Genomic DNA, 14,853 nt, shown 5'->3' on the forward strand with positions numbered 1-14,853 from the left:
ACGCTCACTCACTCACCCACACAAACAGGACTGGGAAGGGGCATCCTTTAGGTGTGTCCTGGTTTCTGGTCCCCATTTGCTGAGCTCAAGTGTCACACTCCTTTTGCTTATTTTGATTCTGTCCCCGTGACTCATGTAGCCCATACAGAATAACTTCCCCAGCTGCCTGGGGGCACGCACAACTATCGGAGACCCCCCAGGGTTATTTCATCAGCACCTGAGAGTTAAAAGGGTGCTAGCTTAGTAACTTGAAGTCATTCAGCGATGTCTGACTCTCTGTGATGACTACACCGGGGCCTTAGTCATTAGAGTTGTTTTGGTAGAGCAGATACTTGTAAGTGATTCGGTGCCTTAATTAGCTGATTAAATGAGATGTTTTGAATCTGGCTGTGGAGCCTTTGTTGTGTTTGTTTTACTTTACTTTCCATAGTTGCCTTGAAGTAGCCTAGACTCTTAACAGTACATACCTCTGAAATATAAGGGAGGTTGGTTGGATGAAACGGTGTTAAAAGTTCCCCTCTTCATACCTGGTTCTTCTGAGGTGGTAGAATATTACAACATTTTGGCCTCGAGAAGTCCTGTGAAGGGAGGGATAAATGGAAATGCAAGTTTTAAACAATGTCAGACTTCCAAATAAACCTTCCATCTTGTATATACTAGCTCAATTCATATTTTACTTTTCTTGGCGGGGGGTGGGGGTGGAGGGGGGTGGGGAGTGTAGGCTACTTTGTGTCCTTTAACAGTGCAGCCAGTAAGAGAGGCACTAACCTTGCACCTTTCTGCCTTTCCTCAAGTCTGTGAGTGCACAGTCCCAGTACAAACCCTACATAACACAAGCTGGCCCTATGATTTCTGAGCTCAAACTTGAGCCATAGACTGTCTGGATGGAGCAAGGGAGTGGAGGGCTGTGTAGTCGGATTTGTTTTCTGAATATTTGTTATTCATCTACATAAGGGGAAGAGCCATCTGAATATTTAGCCAGCTTTCCCTCACCTTTGCTCTTAAGGGTCTGTCCATCTCTATAAAGTTTCTAACTGCAGTCTTTGAAAATTATGCTACAGGAAGAACAATTATTTATATATATATATATTATGCCAATTATATGTGAAAGTGAATAATGATGAGAGTAATTACAAGTAGTTATTCTTTCCCTGTTAGACTTGAAAATAACCCATTTTCTCAGAAAGTATCAAACCTACTTTCTTAATGAGCGCCAAGGAGATTCTTATTTTTGTTTGTATCTCCTATTGTAAACTTTCAGTTACAGAAGGCAGTAATACTTACTTTATCACACGATTAAATCAAGAACTGAATTGTCTGACCAAACACATGGCATTACAACATAATAACATTATTTCATTTCACTGGTACCTGCACAGAATAATGTTGATACTGCATTTATTTTTCAATCCAAGACTTTTTATGCTTCTTTTCCTCTGTCAGATACTTATAATATAGTACCTTGAAACTTTTGCTACTGCTCCCCTTTGTAAGAGAAAGCGGCATGTAAGGAGACAACTGGGGCAACATTAGGCAAAATTACTTAATCAGGGGTACATAACTAGCATGAATCGAAGGTCTCTAAGTCCAGATCCCAGTAATTATCACTTCACATTTTGACAGTCAGATGATACTGCTTTCATACAATTGGGCAATTTGTCACTTCCTGTATCAGACAGCACGGGGTTTTATTATTATTGTCATTGAGGAGGATTATGTGTTCTTGGAAAGCTGCTTCTTTAAATGCTTCATTTTTAGAAGAATTCTGTTTTGACCGCTGAATGTCTCTCCGTCTCTGTCAGATACATGTATGAGCTTGCACACAAGTTTTCATTTTCTTCCTTCCCTTAAAACATGAAAGTGAATACATACATGAATACATGGCTAAATCTTCATAAAGCTCTGTTGTCTAATATCCTGGAAGAGCAGCTCAGCCTGAATGCTTTTGAGACATAGGTGCTGTAATGCAGAAAGCAGTGCATAATCTGTGTCCTCTCACGTTCTGGACTGTGACCTTTGGATCCCCAGGAGACTGTGGAGGTTTCTGTTCATACTGCCTGTATTTCCTCAGCAAACGGTCTTGTGAAAATTACAGCTATGAAATTGCAGGAACACAGCGATGGCAAGGGCTTAAGAAGGCTTTGCTCAGTTTCTCTGTAAGGCAGTTGAAGCATGCAGGATTCAGCCTCCAGCCCTCCCTCTCCTTAGTCTTTTCCTTTAGCTCCCATCAAGAAGGGTACTGTGATAGTTTTTAGGTGGCAGCTTGCAGATTTTTATTATTGTTATTCCTATTGAACAGATCCAGAAGGAGCACAGGGCAGAAGTGCTGTTGGGAAGTGTTCTCCCCCTGTGTGCAGAGGGATAGCTACAGAGACCAGCTGCCTCTAAGCCTTACTTTCCTAGATCTTCCTCTTCTGAAAACAGAAGCTGAAGAGTTACTACACATCAGAGAGCATGGCTGCATCACTCAGCTACCTGACTGCACACAGGGACTGGTGGTGATCAGGTTTCCCTCATTTCTAACCCATTTTGATCTATTTTGACACCTTGTCTTAGGGCATCAAAGGCTCCAAAGCCCAACAGCACATTCCTCGACATCTTCCTTTCTTTCTAGAGCTTTTTTTGGTTCTTAACATTTACCTAAATCTGTACAGGTCTGTTGTCATAGTTTCCCATTAGTTTCTGCATAGATTTCAGTTTTCTGAAGCTACTGAATTTATACAGAGAGCGTCAAAGCTTCTCCATTAGTATTTCTGACAGAAAGATAAAAATGGCAGTGCTGAATACAGGTGTTATCACCACAGGCTTATCCCAGGGACACCCGACTTCAATAGCTCTGATTTGGCTGCTTCTGCTGGTAGTAAGGCCTTGCTAAGGATGCTAGTGATTTCAGTTAAAATACGTGCAGCATTACCCTTTTTGCTATGTGACCAAGTTTTTTCATAAGAATATCCATCCCTTCTTGGGAAGGCTTTGAGAACACAAACACAGACAGCACAGAACCAGCAAGGAAAATGGAACAGGAGCAAGATTCATTCCTGCAGCAAGGGGCTGAGAATGAGCATGGGGACTGTTACTTATCCATGTTGATGGATAATGCGCTAAGCAGGCAGCTCATTTTCCCAAGTCAATCAATTGCTTTCAAGTTAGGCATTATTATATGTCACTATTACAGTAGCTTGGATCCTCTTGTAAAAGTAATCCTTTCTTTCACCTCTCTGGCCCTTTCCCTCCAGCTTTTAATGAAAGCAAAAGACTCAAAGCACATTAACTCAGTTTCATTTTCAATTTCTACTTTCATGGAAGAATCTGTAATTTAGTAAGAAGCTACATCAGGGATGAGCTGACGGGGGGGGGTGGGGGGGTGGGGTGGGTGGAGTTCTGCAGCTGGCATGCTGAAGCCAATGCTCATTCCCAGCTCCCCGAGTCATCCACTAACCGCACTCTTCTTTTTCATTGGCAAGCGGTTCCCACAGCCGTTGACCAGCAGGATCCTTTCAGGCTGCAAAATGGGTTGGCATAAAGTGCATTTGGCCCGAGAAAATGCAGTGGGATGCCATACCCACAGGATCACAGCATTTGTGAAGCTGCAGTTGTGAAGGTGAGCTGCAGGTGGTCACCACAGAGAGTTTCAGAGCACAGTTTCCCTCATAGAATTGGTTTTCGGTACCCAATCCTAGATGCCATGACCAAGTGGATCATTTAAGCCTGAAAGGATACTGTGAGTTTACCTGGTCAATGATAGAAGGAAAGCAGTGTTTGGTTCTCTTCCTTACTGTCATGGCCACCTGTGCATTCAGAGTCATTGCAAAAGGTTGATTATGAACTTATAGACAGATACTCAAAGTGGGTTATGTACATTAGAGAAGAAAAAATTTTGGAAACTCTTTACGTCTTTTTACCAGGATCAGCTCTACTGTATGTATCTGCTTTTCTGCACGATTACTTCAGACAGTAATTAAGTAAATCAGAAGATAGGGCACTTAATATTTGATGCATAGCAAGTTCTTATTTATGTAGTGCTGGTATTTCCCATTTTTACTTTCTTCTGCTTTAATATGTACGCTAAGTATTGAAAAGGAAAAAGACTTTTCAGGTGAGGAGTTAGAAATGGAGGAGGATCTGGCAAGTCAGAAAAGGAGGACACAGTCCTTCTTCTAGTTTAGATTCATTCAACTTGCAGAATCCTGTAAATGCAACAGTAACATATGTCAAGAAGAACCAGTACATCCATATTTTGCTCTTCCACACTACAAAGTTCATCCATTGAACTAAGAGCCTGAGCCTAACAAAACAAGGAGATTCAAGCCATGCAGCTGACTACACAGCTGAGGTACTCTGCAAAATAAGAAGCTGGAAAATACTGTCTCACAACTTGACCCCTACCAAAAAAGCAGAACCACTCCTTGGCTATTGCCTTCTCCACAGATCACTATACAGTACTGTTGCATCAGCAGCAAACAGCCACCGGTCACTACTGCTGCTATACTCAATCCCTGTGTTGCGTATCTTCTGAGAAGTGCTGTGCTGGAGGTGGTCAGCAGAGCTTATAGCAGGTCTTTGGAATGAGGAATAGGAAACAGGACAGAGAAACAAAATTGTCCCAGTCCTTTGGTCTCAGTAATTCATCAAAATCACTGATGGCAAAACTGAATCACTTTTTTTAACATAGGCAGAAGCCACCAGACTGAATTTCAGATGTTTTCATAGGTCTAGGTAGTATTCCTTGACTCATACAATGCTTAGTACTAAGTTCTCTCTATAGGCTAAATCTCCTCTGTGCCACTGAAGCACTGTGGTGGTTCACAGGGATTGAGGCTTCTCACAGCGTATAGCTCCTATCCCTAAAATGAGTAATACTGGAAAAACACCAAAAGGTCAAAGGCAGAGCTGCTTTCCAAGAACATATTTCGCAAAATCAGAACAGTTACGCCCAAAGCTACTGCAGTGTTTCTCCCCTTCAGCAAATAATTCCTCACCAGAAGCTTCCCCAGCCCCTTCTCCCTCCTGTGACCATCCTGCAGATGTCCTCTGGTGTACCAGCCCCTCTGCCAGGCTTTCCAGGTTTGCCCCATTTCTAACAATCCCAAGGCATAAAAGGGCCACAAGCTTTTAGTTACCACTGCTTCACCCATATGCACGGCCACTCCATGGTGGGGTTGCCTCCTGGCAGGGAAGGGACAGTGGCTGGAGGCCAAGACCTGCCAGAGAGCAGGGGGAATGGACTGAGGGGCATCCTCCTCACTCCAGGACTGCTGTGGGGCATAATGGCGAGGGCAAGCAGAGGAGGTGAAGCAGCATCCGTAAAACATCTTCCAGAGCACCAAGCAGTTAGGCTTGAGAGCCTTCCTTGGCTTGGAGAGCTGCTCAGCTCCATCCCCTCCAAAGGATGACAACATTGCTTCAGCCAGAGGCTCCAGATTTCTCCCTACTGTAAAAAACATTCTCTTTTATCTTTGTTCTCAGAAGTCAAGGTGGTAATAAGGGATTAACTGCTTTGCCTTTTAACTGATTGTTTTAACCCATTTTATAGAAAGTTTGGGCTAATTAAGTTGAACTGCAGTGATCCTTTCAGGGAATAGAAGAGTTCAGACAGTTAAAGAAATGTTTAAAACAGAAAAAACAAAAGCTCTGCCAGCTACTACCAGCCTGAGTCATCTCCTTTAACTATTTTAGATTCACTCTTAAACATGAGTTTTCCTGCCTAAATAATGGAGATTATAGTGACTACACAGTGCACCTCACTTCAATAACTTGAGAAATACTAGAACTGCTAAAGATTGAGCCCAGAGTATCAATGTTCTATCACTTTTGTTACACCACTTTTTAAAGATAAATTGACATTTATTTTTCCAGCTGGAAGCTTGTACTTTGATTTCATTGAATTGAATCAATTATTGAACTTAATACTGCAGTTAAGTACCAGACCTGAAATAGGAAGCACTGAATTTTCTGTTGTTTCTTATCTGAGCATTCTGGGTCAGGGACATAGATAGATAAAGTGAAGACAGAATATCTAAAATGCTTATGAAATCATGTATATATTTCACCAGAAAACAGTGATACACATTTTTAATTTACTTCTGTGAGATGTTTTTTTTGCAAATTCTTATTTCTCTTCATGTTAAGAGAAATTTGCCATCTTCAGAATTTATCATTTATCGGAGCAGTTCCTATGTGTCATGTCCTAAAAACCTCAAGGACTGGACATTTAAATCTGTGACCTCACTGATTAATAACTCCTACAAGCTGATTTGCAGCCTTTTCCTATTATACAGAACCATAACAAAACAGAAATAAGTGATTTAATTTGGCATCATCAACTGCTGAAAGATGAGTCAGAAATAGATTAGCAAGTGTTCTAGTTGATCTTAATAGTGCAGTGACAAGTAAAATCAAGGATGACAGATGATCCCATGGACTAACAGTTCTTCTGACTGTATTACAGCATGGATAAACACGGTCTTTTCTAACAACTGGCCACGAAAACAAAGAAATTTGAGTTCATATTGCTGTGGGAAACAATTGAAACTGAAATTCCTTTTTTATGCATGTTTAGAGGGCCTAGCTGTTGCAAAAGAGTGATAGAAATATGCTAGGTTCTCAGCTTGTAAGATACCCAAAATGTTTCTCTTAACTTTACTGGGAGGACTTTCTTTTTTTCCTCTGAATCAGCGCATCAACAGTACCCTCCAGTATAAACCTGGTAATGCTTCTTGAATATTCACATCCTCAGGACATTTTGAGTTGCACCTTTAATAATAAATAAATAAGGACTGAACTTGTTTGGCATTTCAGGCCAATGACCAAAGCCAGGGATCCTGGTGAGTATGCTACTATATTCCCTTAACTTTATTTTTGTGGGCATCATGCATTTTTAAAATGGTTATACATTTCCCTGAACCAATGTAATATAAAAGATTTACTGTTACAGTTTGTGTGTGGCCAGGCAATGGCATATGGAAAACATGTTTCCTGCTATTTAATTTAATTACTCTAATCACGTGCCAGCCCCGGGCATGTCATTCTGGACCTCTGAGGCTCTTTGTCTGTCAAAGAGATGGACAATATCTTGGCTTTGTTTAGTTGCTCTGCAGGCTGCAGATAAAACCACTGAAATACTGACTGTTTGTTTAACCAAAACTTTGCATTTTAACCATTTGGCTTTGATTTTTTGTTTTACAAGAAAAGATGACATTTTGGCCTTGGTGAGCTGAAAAGGAAATATTAGGAATATGAAGAAGAACTGTCACTTTCAGAGCTTAATAGATGAAAAAGAATACTTTAGCCTTCTGGTCAGAAATCAGCTTTGTTAGCAGAAACTTAAGACGTGCATTACTGTTATTTTAGAGTTGCCTGTTAGTAAGGGCAGCTGGAAAAGTCCTGCTTATAACTGGTCCTTTCTAATACAGTTAGCCCATCATCCAGTGGTTTCAGTAGAATTTTTGTTGCTTTCATTTTAAAAGATGAAACTGCAGTGGGTGAAACTAATTAAGATTCCATAGCAAATAAACGTACTAATACTGTTGCATCCAGGTATAAGTACACTAAGTCATTTTTCTGTAAGAAATATCTGCAAATTACAGCTCAAATTTTGCAAAAAGTTTAAGAGGAGATAGACAGATTACACTACACTATTCATATTATAAACCCCAAATCTACAGAGAAATTAATCACACAGTTTTAACTATGTGCTTAACACCACCACGTTCTTCACTTGTAAGCAAGTGCTCAATTGAGTCCATGCTTTCCTGCATCAAGCAGTGATACTTAAAAGTACTTTAGACTATATGAGGATATTTTTTCTAATAATTATGTTGTCAAAAAAGGAAAGAATAAGAACTACCTTTTAATCAGTTAGTAATTTCCTTGTAAGATGGAACTACACGTAGAAAAACTTGGCTATTCTTACATTTTTGGAAACTGAATTAACTTCAATCACTCTAAGTTTCAACACTAATCTGCCTGGAAGAGGATGGACAGAAGGTCTACGAGTATGCTTTCAAGAAGTCTGCATCATCAGAGGGAAACACTGGATAGGATAGGCTGCAAAAAAGGGAAGTGTCCATCTAAGCAGAGTTTATGTATTTCTGATATTTCAGTGTATGGTTCTTCAACTGGCTTTTTCTGTGTACACACACACCAGTTTTCTAGCTGTATCAATGAGATACAATGAATAAAAGTTGTTCCCTCTAAGTTGCACAATACAGTAATGCAAGAATGAAAAAATTTGTTACTATTTACTGAATTACAACTCCTGTCCCGTTCAGCTTTGAGCTAACCACTAGATGACACTAGTTCCCACTTACTTAATAGGTGTGGGCATACGGTCCCATCTCCCTATATACTAGTTCATATATTTACATGCCTCTCAACCAAAGAACTTCAAAAAGAACATTATACAGGAATCGTCTTAACCACTATACATGTTTTATTAATTTTATATGTCTATATACACATAGGTATTTAGGTGTGTGCGTGAAGGCGTACACAAGCATTGCAAGCAAGGTGCACGTGCCTTTTCATGATTTATAGAAAACACGCATTATAATTCACTATTTGAGTCTTTAGGGTATTGTAACTTAGCAAGTGTTGATGACAGCTCTACTTAAAAGAAAGCAGAGGAATTCCAAGAAAAACTTAATAGGCTGGAGTTTGTGGAGAACATTCCCTTCATCTCCTACCTCCCCAGGTCCCCCTAAAAAAAGGGATGCTATATTGGTTTCTGCAGTGTGATTCTGGAAAGACTGGGCAGAAGGGAAAATATCATGCTGAGGAGACAGGCAAGAGCAGGCTGCACTACTCAGGTCCAAAAGCGACAAACTGTAAGAAGAAGAAAGTCACAGAAGGGCTATCATGCATATCCATAAGGTGGCTGCTACTGCTGCGGTTTTTAAATCAGGAGGAATGAACTTTCCAGAAGGATGTGTGGAAAGAATCCCACATTTCTAAAAGCCTGATTTTCAGAAATCCAGAAGCTCCAGATTACTTAGAAACTAGCCCCTCCAAAGCTACATTTATGCTACTAAATTGCATGCACCGGGGCAGGAGGATAGTGTCTTCAGATACACTTTCATTTTTGCCTACATCAGCAAGCGTCTTGCTTTCTTAAGATTTGTCTCAATTATTTATAACACATTTGCTCTATATGTGCTGTAACTGTAATACACGTTGTGTGATGTACTTCATTTAAAGAGTATTTTAGTTGGCTGTACTAAAACAAGTCTTTATAATCTTCCTGGTGTCTAATAGTATGACAGTGTACTACCCGTAGTCAAAGCCATAGTAAGAATTACTTTTTGGTTTAGTAATCTAAATTTAAAATATTAAAAATAATTTTCATTTTGCACCTAATTTAATCCTGATCCCCCATGACTGTGGCAATAAGCGTTGGTACATCCTTATTCTCTATTATATTAGCCAAGTACTTCTGTATTCCTGTCAAAGGGAACATGCAAACAGGGAGGGTGAGCTTCCTTGCCTTGAAAGCATACTCTGCTCTTGTTACATTTCACATTCTATCACAACCCGTTATTTTACCATTATTTCTTCTGTTTTAATGCAAAGAGCTGCTACTAAAGTGTAGTAAAGCTTTACAGTCCTGTAATATGAACTCCGTATAGTGTCTACCTAGCACTACATTACTGAGCAAGGTATTTCTGCGAATAAGCTATTTTTTTATACAAGCATGTCATAAGAGATAGAAGTTTAACTGCTGATTTGTAAGACTTCAAGAAATTATGATTCCTTAATAGCGTCAGTTTTGCTGTATCTATGCAACAGTTCAGTTAATGTGTCCTGTAATTCTGTTGAATATTTGGGAATAGTGTTTACAGACGAAACTTATCCCATTCACAACTAAATTCTTCCAGCTTACAACAGTGTAAATCCATAGTCCCTATAAAAAAGCAATAATACTCCATAGACCCAGTACCATATTTGCCAAATTATGTTTTTACAGTCCCTATAAAAGAGCAATAATACGCCATAGACTCAGCACCATATTTTCCCAATTATGTTTTTAAGTCATTTGTCAACAAAAAGAGAGATGCTTATCTGTGTACAACCAACAGCTTTACTAGATCCATGTAAGAATTGAGATTTTCTCAGCAGTTTAAGGGTGCTTAAGTCCCCAGGAACAACAATGGCAAGAATCAAGGCTACCTAAATTGCAACCATAAGAGATGTAATCAAAATCAAAGATATGGTTTTATCCTGTGCATGTGTTATTTGCACAGGTTAATTTATGGGGGATTATGGATCTGAGGAGAGCATACATCTAATTTTAAACATAAAATAAGAGAAAGGCAGAGAAATAACGTTAGCCAGAGGCTTTGTTTGTTTATTAAAATGCTGTCTTTTATTTAATCTAAACAAGTGTAATTACTTTTTCAGACTTTGATTTCCCCTGCAAATCTTGTACTCTTATATTTCATTTAGACAGAACATTTATGTGAATTGCTTCTTTTTCACCCATTTCCTACTGTTTTTTAAATTTGCCAGTGAACATGCTTGAGCCTTCCCCTCCAAAGGCTGCTTAGGAACCAAAAAAGCTCTCCGCTCTGTCTGTGGTTAAGCATAAGCTCCAGGAAGGGTAGCTAGAGTATACGAAAGCAGGCAAGACAAGAAAGCAGCTTACCTTCAGGCCTGCATCTGGAGCTTGCTGAAGTAGAGATACCCTGTTGATGCATACACTACCTATGCAGGGACAGGTTCCCTGCTCAGTCTGATTGTAAAAGCATACAGTGTGAGCTTTCATGTTGCTTTTGAAGGGAGAAAGATAAAAAAGAAGTGTTAAGTCACTTTTTTTCTCTCCTTCTGGCAAAAGGACTTTGAGCTAAATTATAGCACCCCAAGAAATGCAGTCCTTTGGGGCTAGCCTCTTCTTTTTCTCAGAGCTGGGAGCCTTAGGAGGAAAGCAGCTTGCTTATACCTCCTATGCTTGTGGAAAATAATTTATGACTTAATAATGTTTCACTCTTGCCCTGTAGCAAAGGAATTCCTCCTAGTTGGATCTGACATGGCAGCAGGAAAAAAAAAAAATATATCTTTCCCCAAGTACCTCAAAGCACAAAGTGTGTGAGTAACCAAATGGATGCGAACCAAACTCAGGAAGCAGAAAGTAACTTGTGCAGCTTTGCACAACCTTGGAAGTTATTTATAAGCAAATACTCAAAGTCCTCCCTCCTCGCTTGCTCCCATATATTACTGTGGCAGTAGGAGCAAGCATTTTGTAGCAGTGCAAACAGTGGCTGAGGTAAAAAACAGCCAAATACAGCCCTTGGTGTGAAGCTGCCTTCATGTCTGCTGGGGACACAAGTGTGTCTTTTGACAACTGCTGTGAAAACACTGTCCATATAATCCAAAGTCACTGCACTTGGATTATCATTTTAACTGCCTTGCTGAAACTTTGCTTTTGTACTAAACTTGGATTTGAATAATCTACCATGTTACAGACTATATCAAACTCTCAATTCCAACGCACAGTATGAAGCAGTGCAGTTCAAAACATATTTTACACTAAGCATATACCTGTGAGGTAGAAGAAAGTCTGATTTTCAATAAGGAGGGGGAAAAAAAGTGTCCTATGACAATCGAGTGAAATTTTGAATTTGGTCTGGCATTTTCAAATCTACCTTTTACCTAAGGCAGCAATAGTGAGGTTCATCCTTATGTAGAATCACATGAGGTAATGTTTCCTACAATGGTAAGATATGTTTCTTAGCTCACAAGGGATGCAAGAGACAACACAGGAAAAAACAAACACGCAAAAAACCCAAACAAAAACAAAAAAAAAAAACCAACCCAAACACCAAAAAACACAAGCACAACAAACAAAACAAAAACAAAAGAGAAAAAACGTGGAAAAAAAACATCAGTAGATACAAAAAAGTAACGGCTTCAAGTTTGCTACAAGGAAGCTCTTAAATTTTGAAAAACAAAAGATGGAGCTGTCTGAAACTATCTCTGTGAAATGTGTTATACTTACAGCACAAACCCTTTCTAGCAGTTGATCATTTTACTAAAGTTGTTGTAATAGCCAGTTTTACACGCCTGAGATAGTGAGTAGTGTCCAAGGCAAAAGATTTATAGTTTGCTCCCGGTATAATGGTATGAGAGGAACTGGCTGCCAAAAGCGACAGCGATTTGAAGAGGGCGCCTTTGGTTTGGTAGGTGGTGTATTTGTTCTGTGGCTGGAGTTCACTAGAATAAATTGTTTGATGCACTGGCCAAAGATAACTATCTTGGGAGAGGGAGAAACCCAAATCCTCCAAGTTTCAAGAAGAGAGCAGAATGAAATACTTGGGTATGTGGAAAAAAAGATGACAAACTCCATGGCGACACAAAGTGGATCAATGCATGGGGCACTTTGTGGTTTATCACTTTAAAAAAAAAAAAAGATTTATTGATCCCCCAAACATGGTAATTTTTAATATTAAATGGACCTCGTTTGAAGACTAAGCTGCTGGAGGAGACAGTAGTTTTGGAACAGAGCCCTCAGCCTTAGAAATAACACTGCTGGTTTGGCTCTGCTTCCAATATTGTTGCCTAGTTCTAAAGCTTTTCAGCAGGACCTCACTCCAGTCTGGTGACCAGTGTGAATCACTGTGGAGTAGATTAACACAGTGTTTTCCCAAGTGTCTAATCTCGTTTTAGGATCAGAACACAAACAGCAGCAAAGCATCCGTAAGACCCAAGGAGTCCTAGGAGCAAGCCTGCAATTCGGCCCCAGTCGGCATTCACATTATCTCAGGCTCCACAGCATCGCTTGGAGTATCCAGAGTTCTTTGAAAATTCTAACATTTCTGCTCTGACCTAAACCTTTACCATCACATGCTAAGTGCAGCTCTTGGCTTGCCTATGAGAATGGTGTTAAAGTATAGTGGTTTAGCCTCTAAATCCCGCCTGCTGAGTGGATGCTTCCTTTCAAGCTCACTTTTTATTGCTAGATGGAGAGGTTTTGGAGGGGCTGTCTGTATTCCTTCTCTTTTTTACTTGATGTTTTTCCTGCTATTTTAACACTTCTGAAATCAGGGAAGAGGTTTGCACTTTTGAACCAGATTCAGGTCTTCCAAGAGGCAATGGCTGAGAGACACTGATTGAAAGTTTGCTAAACTGTTTGCATACCTTTACAAGGAGACCAGCCTAGTCAAATGCAGATTATCGTCTTTTCAAATTGTTAACCAGAAAATTCCTTTATTGTTGCTGGATTCGGCATTTTGACATCAAGAGATTGATCAGTATAATTAAAAAAAAAAAAAAGTCTGCAACCCATGTATGAGGATTAGGAAACATAAAAAGAATTAGGAAACATAGGAATAAGCAATTCCGAGTCACTGATGCCAAAGGGAATCTGCACAAGACAGGACAACAGCAAAAGATGTGGCAAGGAAAAATACAGCATGTGTAGAAATGAAGGGCAAGTTAGGCATTAAACACGTTTCAACCCGGTTCTTGTCATTGACCATTACAACATATAGGAACTTCTGTGAAATCATTTTAAGAAAAATCACTAAAGTGTTTAGGCACCTATTATGAACATGCCTACTTGCCTGTAAGTATGTGGGCGACTTCCTCAAAGGTCCATGCAAATAATGCAAGTGCATTCTCTGCTATCTAATGAAAATGTTTGTTGATTTACTTATGTTTGCAAAATCAACAACAAAAAAATGCTGGTGTGAAAGGAGCCTATGTAAGTAATATTGGAGATAGCAGGCCCATAGACAGACCCCTCAGGAGATAGGAGATGTGTCACAATCCCAAAGTTACTTTATAGGCTCTGAAGATTATTGTGTGTATTAAAGGATGATAGGTTTGTTTAAATAATAATAATAAAAAACCCCGTTAGAATTTGTATGTAAATCTCCTAGCTTTCTGTAATAAAAGACTGAAGTGAGGGTTTCTTAAAAACATACCATATATGAAAAATTACCATCAATATTTTGAATATATTACAAATTAAAACGAGCACACATTTTTGCATATCACTGCTGCCTTTTCTCATGTTAGTTAGGTCAGAACTAAGAAAAAAACAAAAAGATACGAGGACTGTAGTAAGTACCATAAAATTATATGTTGATTTTTCCATGGGCTATTAATATCTTGTTACTGTGAGACTGTACTGGTCGGTGGTTTCTGGCTTAGTGGTGTTTGGCTTGTAGGTAAAGGAAAAAAGAAAAAAGAAATAGAACAAGACCACCTCTGACATGAATACTGACCTCCAACTGCTATTTTATGTAACTTATTTTTGGTTATTTCCACATTTTTACCATTAATAGAAGTTAAATGACATATCTTCTTAGCCTGTACACCACATTTTTATGCATGCTCAAAAAATATGTGCGGGAATACTTTTATCTTGCTTACAAGTTTCACTAGTATCAAGATCAAGACTGTTAACTTCTGTATCCTGGGTGGAATTCCAAGGGACATTCCAGTGGGTAATAGAGTAGAAGATGTAAAATTGCCAGTAAGGGGGAGAGAAGAATTTGCTCTCACAATCAGTCACAGGAGAGGGTGGGAAAAGCAGTGTAGGAGTGGTGCCTAATGTGTTCTCCTAGGGCAATGCCTTTTAGACACTCCTAAACACACCGAGACATAATCCAACTTGCTTTCCTTCTCCCCCTCTTTAAAAAATAGTTGTATTCCTAAATATTTAACAACAAAGCATGGAAGAAGTTCTTTTTTTTTAATCTCTAAGACAAACTTGAATTTCCCCTGGCTTGTGGAAAGACTTAGAATTAGGAGAATGAAAACGTTACTACATAGCTTGTAAAGGTTCATGGTATTTAGTTATCGATATAAAAACCTCAGTGAGAGGCTGCATTTGTAGGGGTTTGCTAATGGAATACA

General features: G+C 39.3%; 1 protein-coding gene and 1 long non-coding RNA gene across 4 annotated transcripts in view; one reads left to right on the forward strand and one right to left on the reverse strand.

The window, feature by feature from the left end:
• The window catches only part of HDAC9 (histone deacetylase 9), a 482,690-nt gene that overhangs the window by 298,854 nt on the left and 168,983 nt on the right, over positions 1 to 14,853 (forward strand). The gene's annotated exons all lie outside the window — the stretch shown is intronic.
• Positions 1 to 14,853, reverse strand: part of LOC308062440 — a 47,989-nt gene that overhangs the window by 12,273 nt on the left and 20,863 nt on the right. The window contains exon 2 of one of the 3 annotated variants that reach the window (XR_013927588.1): positions 468 to 578. The exons of 1 other annotated variant lie outside the window; for it this stretch is intronic. This is a non-coding gene — a long non-coding RNA (uncharacterized lncRNA). Of the gene's footprint in view, positions 1 to 467; positions 3,351 to 14,853 lie in introns of those variants that run through there. One more of the 3 variants, XR_013927589.1, reaches the window with a different exon arrangement.

This window comes from Falco punctatus (genome assembly GCF_963210335.1).
Source record: "Falco punctatus genome assembly, chromosome: 4".
Taxonomy (NCBI): Eukaryota; Metazoa; Chordata; class Aves; order Falconiformes; family Falconidae; genus Falco; species Falco punctatus.